The sequence below is a fragment of the Berghia stephanieae genome, chromosome 1, assembly GCF_034508935.2.
Source record: "Berghia stephanieae isolate SIO BIC M18660-M18661 chromosome 1, UCSD_Bste_1.3, whole genome shotgun sequence".
In the NCBI taxonomy this organism is placed as follows: Eukaryota; Metazoa; Mollusca; class Gastropoda; order Nudibranchia; family Aeolidiidae; genus Berghia; species Berghia stephanieae.
Window position 1 is genome coordinate 115,968,130 of NC_088360.1, and position 13,920 is coordinate 115,982,049.

The following is a 13,920-nucleotide window of genomic DNA, read 5'->3' on the forward strand; positions in this document are numbered from 1 at the left end:
AGCTGGCAGATGTTGTGATTATTTTTTTTCTAAAAGCATAGCACCAATAGTACGACATGATCATACCACAAGACCACAAAAATACTTTTTTTTCTGACATTGCTGTCTTTTTGCTAGGTTGAAGTAATCTAAGATCCACATATTATCGCTGTGGTCGATATTGAGTGAATGCATTATCTATCAAATTCAGTGCCTTGATTGATGAATAAAGAATAATTACAAAGACCTTTCCACACGGGACTGATATCTCAATGTTGTTGCTTGTTTAAATGAATTGTTTGAATTTGTGAGTTTTACTTATTCATAGAAACCATCGAGCCCCCCCCCCCCCCCCCCCAATAGTGTTGACAAATGTGCTGCCCTCCTAATATTGTTCACCTTGTTAGACACAAATAAAGGACAGAATCTGTGATAAACGCATTCACCTAATTTGATGTGTAAGAGAGTATGCTTATGCAAGAAGTTTAAGCAAGAATTTGTAGAAAAACATGGCAATAAAACTTGATCAATATTTGAAAGAACAATGGAGGGTAACTGTAGGATATTGCATTTATTTTCGGTTGATTGTTCATTAAGCATGATTAATATTCAAGCAAATTTAACGACGCCAGGATTTCAATGAAAATATGGTAAATACTAAATGAGTTTAGGACAGTTTTATGTTTAAAGCTGAGAACTGGTCGTTGTGTTAAGTAGTAGAAAATTACTTTCGTTGATTAGTCTCAATTGGTATTTGGGAATAAAGACAACAGATTGTAATGGATTTTGTTATTTAGGTGTAGGCCTAAGTACCAAAATAATATCATATTATAAAAGGCGGGGTTTAACATTAATATTAAGGGATTTGACGTTTCAGGTTTGAATATGATTTGGTCTTACTCTTGGGGGTTGGATTTTAGACTGACAAGGAACTATCGAAACTAGCAAGGCTTGAAAGAATTGTGGGAACGATTTACATTAAGGGATAAAACATAGTGTTGCTAGATTCAACAAGTCACTCTAGATTCTATCCTACTTCACGATGAGCTGCACTTTTCTAGTATGCTGCACGTTCTGACATCCAACTAAGAATCTTTTATTTTACGGACTTAGAAATATTCCACGTATGTTGAATATGGTTACTTATGAAAAATGACTTTACATTTGGATTGATTTTACGGATTTGGAATTTATGAAACTGATTGAATTATGACAATGCTATTTGATTTGGATTTGGAATTTATCACAACAAATAAAGCTGTAAGAAATGAAACTTAGAATCTGGACTTTTATTTGAATGTCTTGATGTTGTACATTCAATCATCATCATTGGCTGTTGAACTCTGTAGTCATTATTAACATGTACAACACAACGCAAAGGAATGCCATTACCATCTATCAAAAAGCCACTATACGATCATAAGCCATTACATATGTGTGCAACTACGCCACAGATGTGTTCGCCATGTGATTCGATTTCTGTGCCACATCGATAATGGGCAGAATTTCCTCTGATATATCATTTTATACAACTACAAACAGTTCAATACTTTTTATAGTCCATAGCTTGACGTATTCACCTTGAAAAGGTCAATATTCCATTTCCGTCCAAGCGACGGGGATTTCCCTATTTGTCTAATGATGTGGTAAATTAACAACACTATCCTATTGTTATTTCAGGTATTTCTAATTCAAAGCGATGCTCTCAAAGGCATGTGTTGTATTAAAACGTGAACTTTTGTATAAAATTATGGTGAAATTCTGGATAATTCTGAGTTGGCGACAGGAAGGTAGGGATGTTTATCAAATTCGATTTATTCATTCTTATTAATTTTGTCGTTTTTCTTTCCCGACAATGTACGTCACCTTTACTCATTATTTCAACATATTCGTATCGTATCGTTTAAGTGCTAATGTGTTCTAAAAACCTTTAAATGCTCTGTGTAACTTTTATGCATACAATTTATCAATTATATGAATAGTATTTAATGTCAAATAATTGCTAATATTGAGTATTACATATATAATACATAAAGAAGTGTCATATTCAATATTTGTATTTTCAGATTATGTGATAGCCTGTCAATTAAATCAAATGAATAAACCCATCTACACAGCCTGTTTTCAACAGTTTTTAAAATATAACATGTTGCAAAAAGCCTTAGACTTACTTCTTCAGTTGTTCCCTGCATATAAATAAAAGTTGTCTGCCAATAAATAAGAAAAAGATGCTCTGTCAAATGATTACATTATTGTGCAACTCACGACTCCGATTGAGAAGAGAAAAAATAACGATAAAAAAAGACAAGACACAAAACAACACACAAACAACAACAACAAAAACAAAACAAAACAAACAAAACAAAATAACAACAACAGCCAAACTTAAAGACAAAACAAACTAAAAAATTTCCAATAGCTCAAAAGCGAACAAAAGTATGATGAAAAAGACTGGTTTCAATCTCATTGGAAGTATAATAGCACTCTTTTGTAGGTCTGAAAACAAACCTTGTGTAAATTAGTTTATGGTTTCAGAGTGATGGCATCTTATTTTCTAGTTTTAATACATGCTGATCGTCAATAAAGATTATCCATCCTCGCTCTTTTACGTCCCGTATTCCATAGAATCCGCGAATATACCACCCTGCTACTATAATAGTTATGCAACCTTTTGATTAAATCCGTCACCTATTCATTATTGTTGGTCCTCTGAAAGACTGGTTACATACACACTTCCAATGATTTTGGAACTGGAAATTGTAAAGATGTGACGTCACTGCTTTTCTTCCCTATTGGGTTTATTTTTGTTTATTGATGGACTACTCGTCTATATGCAAATGACGCCGGTTGAACAGTATGGGAGACCATCACTTTATTTGGATGAAAGTGAAAGGCCTCCCACATTCACTCTCTATCCTGATTTACCTCTTTCTGCCTGTCTGCTCCGTCCATTGAATGTCAATGATGAGAGGCATCGACTTGTTGTCTTAAAGCAATTTTAAGTCTCCAGTAGACGCTTGACTGAGAAAAAAAACTATGCTAAAATGCAACAATTTGTATTTTGACGATTAGATTACCAGCTTTCCATAAAAAGGAGAGACTGGTTTAAAAATATTCTTTTCTCTGAAACCATCTTCACTCAAATAGACGGAAAATAGAAGACAAACAAAGAAACACAAACAACCCTCCTACCTCCTCCCTCTTCCCAAAAGAACAAAAAGTGCACCAAAAAGAAAAAAAAAAAAAAGAAAAAAGTATACAGAAAAAAATGAGCAACTGAAACAAATAAAACAAGGGAAACAACTCATATCAACATTTCTTAAAACAATTGAATCTACTTACATTGTTTTGTCCCTTTATGCTTATTTGTTTCCAGTCCTCTTTATCATTTCAATAGAAAACAAGCAACCAAACAAAATTATGGAAAATGTTGCTCGTTTGGGTTAATGTGTCACACATACACACACATACAGAGAGAGAGAGAGAGAGAGAGAGAGAGAGAGAGAGAGAGAGAGAGAGATAGAGAGATAGAGAGAGAGTGAGAGAGAAAGAGAGTTAGAGAGAGAGAGATAGATAGATAGAGAGAGAGAGATAGATAGATAGAGAGAGAGAGAGAGAGAGAGAGAGAGAGAGAGAGAGAGAGAATGATGACAAAAAATAAATTTTTAAAAGGAGTTTAGCCATATTTATTATATTATAATGTCAAATAATAGGAAAGTGATTTTGTTGAAAGAAATTAAACAACTTAATTTTTCTTTTTGAATTCTTTAATGCATTGTTGCACTTATTGTTGATTGTTTTCGAACTGTTGTGCTTTGCTCTATTTGGAAAACAGAAGATGACGTAACGTCGACTATTTTAGCCAACAAAACATGTAGCTTAATGCTACTGCTTTACCCATGGAACACGTGTCTGTTATGTTTACATAGCTGCACTTGAACCGGACCACACATTAATGAGCCAGTAAGAATGACACTTCCTTCACTTCTGTCGAAGATTAGGATATAGTCAGGCCTAATTGTCCCTTATGCAAATACAGTAGCCAACAGACCGTGATGATAACTAGTCGGTCCTAGTTCCTACACTGAAGTACATTTCGGATCTACATAACAGTTACACTGTCCGCCAATGTCAGTTGAATAATAGCCGTTTAGTTTTGTATTCCACAAGTCAGTGCATTGAACAATTTAATCGTATCACCTCCCATCAATTATATTCTTATAAATAGTTGTTTTTTTTTAAATCAATGTTCCTATTTCGCTCCTCCTCCTCCTCCTCCTCCTCCTCCTCCTCCTCCTCCTCCTCCTCCTCCTCCTCCTCCTCCTACCCCTCCTCCTCTTCCTCGTCCTCCTCCTACTTCTACTACTACTACTACTACTACTACTACTACTACTACTACTACTATTACTACTACTACTACTACTACTACTACTACTACTACTACTACTACTACTACTACTACTACTACTAATGATAATAATAATAATAATACTAGTACTACCAATTTTACCACAACTACTACATCTATTACTATTACTACTGTTGCTGCTACAACAACAACAGCAACAACACTTACAATAACAACAGCTACTACTACCACTATTAATACTTCTACTATACCACCACCAACACGAAGACATTTCCATTGGCCCTACAGAATACTGTGACAAATCACAGCTGCCTAATTTTCGGATATGCGTTGGTAACGTTCAAAACCTGCTAAGCAACGGGCATGTCGCTGCTAAGTAATCACTCTTTTTTGTTAATTGGGGGAGGTGGGGGGGGGGGGGTCATTTATTTAATGATTTAAAGAGGAACATACTTGTCTTGTTTGCCCCATAAAACAACCATACCCTGACTATTTTGAAACTTTAAAATTTTCTACAGTGATTCTAAGCTGTCCAATATATTGCTTGAGAACAACATGCATATATTTGAAGGTCGGATAACCGAACGCTTTTATGGGATTGATTTAACATTTTAATACTTCCATTAAAACAAAGGGCCCACAACATTTCGGGTTATCAGACTTGCAAATAAGTACGTTTACAATTTGGATGTGATTTAGCAGGTTTTGAAATTCACCTTCTCGTATACAGTTCAATATTACAAATGTCCGCCTATATCAACGAGCAGAAAACATGATGACAGTGTGATCGAAAATAACTCCTTCGGATCAGAAGGTCCTTGGTTCGAGTCCAGCTCTTAGTGGCGCATAGTTGAGTCCTTGTAAAAGCTCTTTACTTACATTCTTTCATCGTTCTCAGGTGTAAATGAGTACCTGGCCGTCAACAGCATTGTATTTGTCTGAAAAGTGTAATTTGGCCTAATAGGTTTCATGTCTCATTTTTAAGCTATAATTTCTCAAAGAGTGACACATAGATCCTATTGACAATGTTTCTTGACGGGCCATCTTTTAAAAAAACGCAGTCGCAAGACAGATAGAAGTACGACTATGTGGTCTTGTGGTATGACACTCTCCTTCAGATCGGAAGGTCCTTGATCCAAGTCCAGCTCTCAGCGGCGCATATTTGAGTCCTTGGAAAAGGCTCTTTACTCACATTCTCGCATCGTACTCTTGTGTAAATGAGTACAAGGCCGTTAACAGCATTGTGTTTGTCTGAAAAAAATTATCTTACATTGTAAACTTCTGGTCAGTCAAAAATGGCCAAAATGTTTTATTTGTTTTGTGTGCTGTATCTGGATTTATAAAACACATCAAGGTTTTGTAAAGCGCTTTGAGCACGTTTAGTGGATATTGCGCTATATAATTACTCTAGTTTTTTTTGTGTATATTAATCTTTTTTAAAAATACAAACAAAAAACTAAACGTGTTTCGTCACGTTTCAAGTTTATAGATAGTCATAATTTTAAAACAATAACAATAAACAATAACAATTTAGATTCATAAAATTCATCTTAATTGACAAACAAATAAAATTATTAATACAATTCATTTTCCTATTTTATCTGTCAAAGCACCATTATTTCTCTTAAATTAATCAATTCTCTTTTCCAGCTCAATCCCAATTATTGGCTAGCATTTCTTATATCACTGATTACACATATTCTTTTATCGTTTGAGCTGATCCGTATCGGCTTTTATCTCACCAAACGGGAGGCGAATTAAATTTTACTTTATATTTCAAGAGTATCATTTAAAGGCATTTATTCATTCAATACCATGACTCTTTTCCCACTCTCGTTACCACTCTTACTGTCAAGACCATAACAGAAGATTCCATGAAGCCTCATTTTGATGTAAAATTAAAGAGCAGGAGGTCAGAGTTCAGATGTAGTGTGATATTTACATCAAACATCAGTAACTGGTAACTGGATATGATGTCATATTCTAATTGGTATCATTAACCAGTTAGTTAATTTGGCCAGAATACTCGTCCTTCAAATATCGATCGATTCAAATGACCCTCATCTTGGCAAAAACTCTCAAACCTGAGACATTGCGAAATCCTAAATCATTTAACCCTTTCCTTACCAACCATTTTCAGAATTTTCCCAAAAATTTCAAACCCACCGAACACAAAAATATGTTTTTCTTTCTCAAACAGAAAAGCAACAAATACATTATATGCATAATATTGGTCAGGAAAATGAACTCTACAACACAGTGCCACGTTTTAATAGCTATAATAAAACATTTTTCTTCAAATACGTGTCTTTCCAGAGTGCAACAGTTAACTGGTTAAAATAAAATTAAGAATAATTTTCATACGCAGACAAAAAGTACGATCACAACGTATTGAATCGTTTATCTTTTGTTTAATTCCATTTTATAATCGATCACATGAAAATGACACCCTGTATATTTTAACACGGATGGAACTCGATTGGTTCTCATATGAAAGTGCTGCCACTACGTTACTATCCCGACAATGTGGATTACTGTGAGAGAAACACTGTTCCCTTGCAGTTTAGTTATAATCTAATCCATTAATACTAAATAGTAATGGTCCCTGTAGCTGTGATTAAAAGATTATCCCGAGTTGATAGAACACATCGTTTTGTGTGTGTGTGTGTGTGTGTGTGTGTATGTGTGTGTGTGTTTGTTTTTTTTTGCCTCGTCGATATTTTTTGCAACATGGAAATCAAATTATGGTTATCCTGCTAGCAGATATAAATTTGGCAGTTGCTGATTTCGAACATGTCTTCTTGAGTTTGGCGACTCGTTGGCTTAGGAGAGGACTAATACGTTTGATGCGCTCTCTCTCTCTCTCTCTCTCTCTCTCTCTCTCTCTCTCTCTCTCTCGCTCACTTTCTATCTCTCTCATTCTCTCCCTTCTCTCCTTTTCACTCTCTCCCTCCTCTCTCTCTCTCTCTCTCTCTCTCTCTCTCTCTCTCTCTCTCTCTCTCTTCTCTCCCTTCCTTTTCTTTCTTCTTCTTCTTCTTCTTCTTCTTCTTCTTCTTCTTCTTCTTCTTCTTCTTCTTCTTCTTCTTCTTCTTCTTCTTCTTCTTCTCTCTCTTTCCCAAGAACTGGTCCATTCATTTTAAATCTTGACAATTTACATGCGCGAATGCCAGTGACTCATTATTTTTTTAGCATTTATTTCCACAATCGTTATTGATATTTTCTGGACAGACTAGATGTTGATTTACTATATTTTTTTTCTTCTAACTCAAGGAATATCATATAAACAGTCGACTCAGGCGTGAAATAGTACCTGGTTATATTTGTTTTTACGTACTTGGTATTACTACATTTTACATCAACTGCTGGCGTGCAGGCAACAGAGAATGGTTTCGAGTTGTTTTGTCACAGACCTGCCAATCAAATAAATCTATGGAGCTGAACAATTACCATGCCCTGGGTGCATGAAACCGATCTATTATTCCACAGGAAGTCGGTGTGCGTTAGGGGTGTCCAACTAAAACGAAGTCCACGGTCTTAATACAATAACCATGTAAACGATAGTTACCAAGGTAGGAGTTTACTTTATTTCCCTCGATTCAATTGATATTTGTACAATTCAAACATAATTGTCCGGTCCATCCAGAAAATCACTTTTACCCCTGGCCTTGCTCATACACCTCGAGTGGAGAAAGAATGATATATACATATAGTCTGTGTCTATTCGTTGGAGTGGTGAGATATTGTATTTAAGTTTTAGACATTTTAGCAATGGGAAATACAGTTTAAAACAGCATTGATAATAATGACCGATTGAACGTTATATCATACTGTCGAAACCTTCGATGTCAAGAAACAAACTCGATTGTGAACCACATTTCATCAATGATACCGGAACATTCCTAGTCTAATACAAAAGCGGTAAGCATTTTTAAATAATAAAATATCGTAATTGATTTAAGATTTTGGAGCCGACAAATTGCTTCAATATGTTGGAATGTAAGAAATTGTACTAGAGTATAAAGTGAGAGCAAAATACAAAATAATACATCACTTTACAGTCAAGCTATTTTTTTTGCATTATTCCCATTCTTAAGAATATGTGTCACTGAAGAAATATATAAATAAATTTAGCTAGCTTCTTTGCTATTCGTTTCGGCCATGTGTGGTTACTAAAATTATAAAAACTAATATCTTCTTGTCTTAACACCTATGTTACTATCTACGTCCTTTAATTGCACGTCTTGTGTTTCGCTATTATTATTTATATTTTCTATTTTTTGTGCTCATAACGAAGGGTTATACTAAACAATTTATTCTGGTTTCATTGTACGTAGCTTTTTCCCATTTTACCAAACTGTTGCGTTATGTTGCATATATCTGGACACCAAACCCAAATCTCCTCTTTTGTCAAATATCGGTCAAAACTGTGCTCTTCACGGAGAACTGAAGAATTCTTTAGAATACTCATTGGAATAAAGAATTTAAAACAACATTCGTTCATATGGCCTCTCGCAGAAAGTAACTGGCCGGCATTGTTCATAGCACTAATATAATTCTACCCAATTAGACTGGTCATTCAGTAACAAATCGATATTCTGTATAGTACAACTGCTGACGTGTGAAAATTTGTGCTAAAGACAAGCCACTCATACGTCACATACTCTGATAAAGGCACGTATTAAAACTTTTGGCCATAAAATCCGTCCTTTAAATATCTATCGGTTTAAACGACCCGAATTTTGTCAAAGACTCTCAAACCTTGGACCGTGGAGTCCCGTGTTTAAGCGCCTTTGCCAAAATGTTGGTCATTTCAATCGATCAATATTTGAAGGACGAGTTTAATTTTGCCAAAATCATAAACACGTGATTTGGGTTTTATTTTCAGAGTATGGCTGCATACATGGATCAACGAAGTGACCAATTTCTTTCCTCAGTCTTAAGTAATCAAAGAGTCAAAATATTTCTGTCACCCGCAATACTTTTGTTACTCGCAGGTCAGATTTTAGCCCCAAGACACAGCAAATAAAAATTTGCCAGAACTGTGGCTTATTAACGGTAAAAATAAATTTTGATTATTAAGGCGGAAAAGTATGTCGTGATTTTTAAGTCAAAGTTCTAAACGTTGAGTTGACCTTATTTCATCTTTGCATTTGAAAAAAAAACACATTTTTTCAGGATTTTTGATCGTTCAGAACAGAGTTTGTAGTTCTTGAAGAGTTAACAGGGATCACTTGAATGGTGAATGCTCACAATTTCCCTAGAGGAGGAGGAGGAGGAGGAGGAGGAGGAGGAGGGGAGGAGAAGGACAAGGTGGAGGAGTTTGAAGAAGAAGAAGAAGAAGAAGAAGAAGAAGAAGAAGAAGAAGAAGAAGAAGAAGAAGAAGAAGAAAGAATGGGCAGAAGCAAGAAGAGGAAGAGGAGGAGGAGGAGAGGGAGGAAGAGGAGGAAGATGAGAAGGAGGAGAAGGAGGAAAAAGAGGAGAAGGAGACGACGACGACGAAGAAGAAGAAGGAGGAGGAGGAGGAAAGGAGGAGAAGGAGGAGGAGGAGGAGGAGGAGGAGGAGGAGGAGGGGGAGGAGGAGGATTAGTAGGGGAGGAGAAGGAGGAGGTGGAGGAGTTTGAAGAAGAAGAAGAAGAAGAAGAAGAAGAAGAAGAAGAAGAAGAAGAAGAAGAAGAAGAAGAAGAAGAAGAAGAAGGTATTGTTGCTGTTGCTTCTAATGCTACTGTTGTTCTTGTTTTCTTATTTTTCTTGTTTTCAGTCTCTTCTTAAATATTTTATACAAACAAGAAAAATTCAAAAGTTTGCGTTTAGATCGTGATTTCACGGTGGTTTGGCACATTTAATTATGGGTTAAACGCACCCCAGAGAGATAAAGATTTTTTGTTTAATTCTTTCTGATGGATCAATAATAAACTCTAATACCAATCCATCCGTCTTTAACGACCTGATGTCAAGAGAAAAACCATTATTGTTGATATAGCTGTGGGAAATCGGCTATTTGAACTCTTTGTTCTGCTTTATCGTGACAAAATAATACGTCAGGCAATGTAATAATGGATTTAAACAGCACGTAGAATCCACATTCTCATGAGCTACACATAATATAATAACACATCACTCATGTAGAATTTATTACTACTCAAAAGCTGGCATAAAAGGGAATGTTTTCAAATGCTTCCTAAAATTACTGAGCCCGAGAGCGCGTCTTTGATTTATTCTTTTGTTTTAAGAGAAAGAGAAATAAGTTTTCAGCTCGAGGTTGTTGACTTATGGGAACATCAGGCCATCAAAGTTTTATTTTATGTTTATGAATTGTAGTATCTTACACGTATCTAAGACCATCAATATAGTAGCAAGAGGTAATTTTGATGATAAAGATATGAATATCCAAGTTGTATCAAATGTCTAGCATACAAAGCTTGGCATTTTACAGCATCTCAGAAACAGCTTCGAATACAATTCCAATTTAACACAAATTTATGGTAGTCTTTCTCTTAAAATAAATGATTTGTAGAGAAAATATGTTTCTCGAAAAATTGACAGGAACAGACATGACCCGTGACATTAAAGTAAACGGACGAAACGCTTTGTTTTCATTCTGGTCATCATCATCATCATCATCATCATCATCATCATCATCATCATCATCATCATCATCATCATCATTACTACTATTATTATTGTCATCATCATCATCATTACTATTATTATTATCATCATCATCATTCTCATGACACGTAAGCTTTTTTTTTCATACTTAGAAAACATCGAGCCCTCGCAATTTCTGTGGTGTCCTCATACTGGTTTTGTTCTAGTGAAACGAGACAATAAAAAGACCGTGGCAATCGCATTCCCTCAATATCATTAGTGTTTAAAAAAAGCAAGTCTGGTTCTGTCTGAAACGCATGGTTAATTTTGTTTTTGTTGGAGCCTACTCTATTATTTATTCGCTTTCGACTTAATTCTCCAAGTTCTATTTGTGAATGTTGCAAGATAATCCGGATTTCAGTTGAGCGGTTCCTATTATTTGGAACCACTGACAAATGACCATTAATGATTAGAAGTATCGAGTAGCATGACCTTTGTATTCAGAGGCTATGAAGACTTGTAGAAACAAATAGTTTCATTTATTATAATATCATGATGGTAACTTGTCCATAATCGGAGTAAGAATGTGATTTTTAAAACCTGCATCATGTTTTCAAATTTCTTTGATTCAAACAAAGGCCTGAAAAGGTGTTTGTTAGCTTCTGTTGTGTTCGTAGTTGTGACAATAGTATTTACGTTAAGCTCAGGTATGTACGAACTTAATTGGCTCTTCTTGATATAATAATAATAATAATAATAATAATAATAATAATAATAATAATAATAATAAATAATAATGCTGAAAACTTATATAGCGCTATAACTCCGAGACACCAGACTCTAAGCGCTTAAATTACAAATTACTTTGGCTGAAACATACTCATTCACACACACAAGCACACACACACACACACACACATACACACACACAACACAACACACAACACAAACCAAACCTATCTTGCTTCTCATACCATCTACTAAAATCGAAACAAATATGTTTTAAGCGAACGTTTAAAAATAGACAAAGATTCTTTTTCACGAATGCTCTGCGGTAAGGCGTTCCAAATAGAGGGTCCGAAATGAGAAAAGGATCTCATTCCAGCATTTTTCCGAATTCGAGGGACAACTAGTTTTGTGGAATCACTGGCCGAACGTAAGGGGCGGGGTTTTGAATATCTTTCAATTAGTTCTGAAAGGTAGGAAGGGGCAGTACCTTCAAGACAACGATACACTAAAACACAAGCTTTGAATTTAATTCTTTTCTCAACAGGCAGCCAATGCAGGTCATGAAGTAGAGGTCCAGCAGAGTCGCACCTACGCTTCATAAATACTAGTCTGGCAGCGCTGTTTTGGACAATCTGAAGACGTTTCAGATTGTATTGCGAAACGCCAAACAACAGAGCATTACAATAATCCAATTTCGATAGTACGAGGGACACAACCAGGTGCTTGGTCACATCCTCAGATATGAACCGTCTAATGGAAGCAATCTTTTTTAGTTGGAAAAAGAGAGATCTAACCAAATTATTAACCTGATGCTCCATCGACAGTCCAGAGTCTAAGAATGTGCCAAGGTTTTTCACTTTGTCAACAATTTGAATAGAGGCATCCCCCAACTTCAAATCTGTTTCACTTTTCCACTTCCTGTTCCCCACATACAGCACCTCCGTCTTATCATCATTCAGTTTCAGTCTGTTCTCATTCATCCATTTCTTAACACTTTGGATACAATTTTTACTATTGGATGATACTTCTTGTAAATTTCTCATATTGGAAACGCAGTACAATTGCGTATCATCAGCGTATTGATGGTAAGACAGACCAAAACTTCTGATGATTTTAGACAGAGGGCCAACGTACAAAACAAAAAGAACGGGTCCAAGTACTGAACCCTGGGGAACCCCACAATCAAGAAAGATTTCCTCCGATCTATATTCATCCACCGTAATAATCTGTTTACGATTAAACAAATATGACCTAAACCAATCAAGCGCTGCACCAGACACGCCATAAGTAATTTCAAGACGTTTGAGAAGAAGATTGTGATCAATAGTATCAAAAGCAGACGATAGGTCAAGCAAATTCAGCAAAGAACATGAACCATTGTCTATAACAGAGAGGAGATCATTAACAACCCTAACAAGTGCGGTTTCCGTCGAATGATGTTGCCTATAAGCAGACTGAAATTTTTCTTCAAGACAATTATTTTTAAGATGAGACAGTAATTGTTTCAAAACAAGCTTTTCTAAGATCTTAGAGAGAAAAGGAAGATTAGAGACAGGGCGATAGTTTTTTAAGTTCTCTTTATCGAGATCAGGTTTTTTCAAAAGGGGTTTGACATGAGCAACTTTGTAAATGTCTGGTACAGCACCTGACTGCAACGAATTATTAACAATACATGTAAATGGTGTTAAAATTACATCAATGCATTTTTTTTAAATGGCAGTATTTAAGGGGTCTAAATCACAACTTTTAGTTGGAGACGACATAATGCAATCACGTAAGTCAGCTTCACTAATCTTTGAAAAATGTGTTAACGAATCACCATGAAACTTGTCAAATGTTGTAGGGATCGATTCAGACGAGAGTTCCTTCCTGATGGTATCCGTTTTTTCTTTAAAATATTGACCAAAGCGAGTTGGTAGATATGCACGATCGATTAAAGATGGGAGAGCTGGTTGCGTCTGTTGTCCCAGCAGTTCCTTGGTCAAGGCAAAGAATTGTCTCGAACGTCCCACGTTTTTGAGGCTTTCTTCATAGAATTTCTTTTTGGCCCTGAAATTGACGGCTTTTGCATCATTTCTAGCCGCGATGTATCGCTTCTTATCGACAGCATCTCTGGACTTGAGCCATTTTCTTTCTGCCCGCCTCCTGGCTAATCCATTCAATTTTATTTCGGTATTATACCAGGGTGCTTGACGTCTCACTTTTACTGCTCTAGTTGTTAAGGGAGCATGCTTGTCCACCGTACCAACAATTGA

General features: G+C 35.8%; 1 protein-coding gene across 3 annotated transcripts in view; it reads left to right on the forward strand.

Annotated features, from left to right (window-relative positions):
- The first annotated feature begins 7,838 nt into the window (after positions 1-7,838).
- LOC144962846 (uncharacterized) overlaps positions 7,839-13,920 on the forward strand; it is a 51,476-nt gene continuing 45,394 nt past the window's right edge. For 2 of the 3 annotated variants that reach the window (XM_078896171.1, XM_078896177.1), the window contains exon 1: positions 11,536-11,643. The gene's annotated coding sequence lies outside the window, so the exon portion shown is untranslated. Of the gene's footprint in view, positions 8,267-11,535; positions 11,644-13,920 lie in introns of those variants that run through there. The other variant, XM_078896172.1, reaches the window with a different exon arrangement.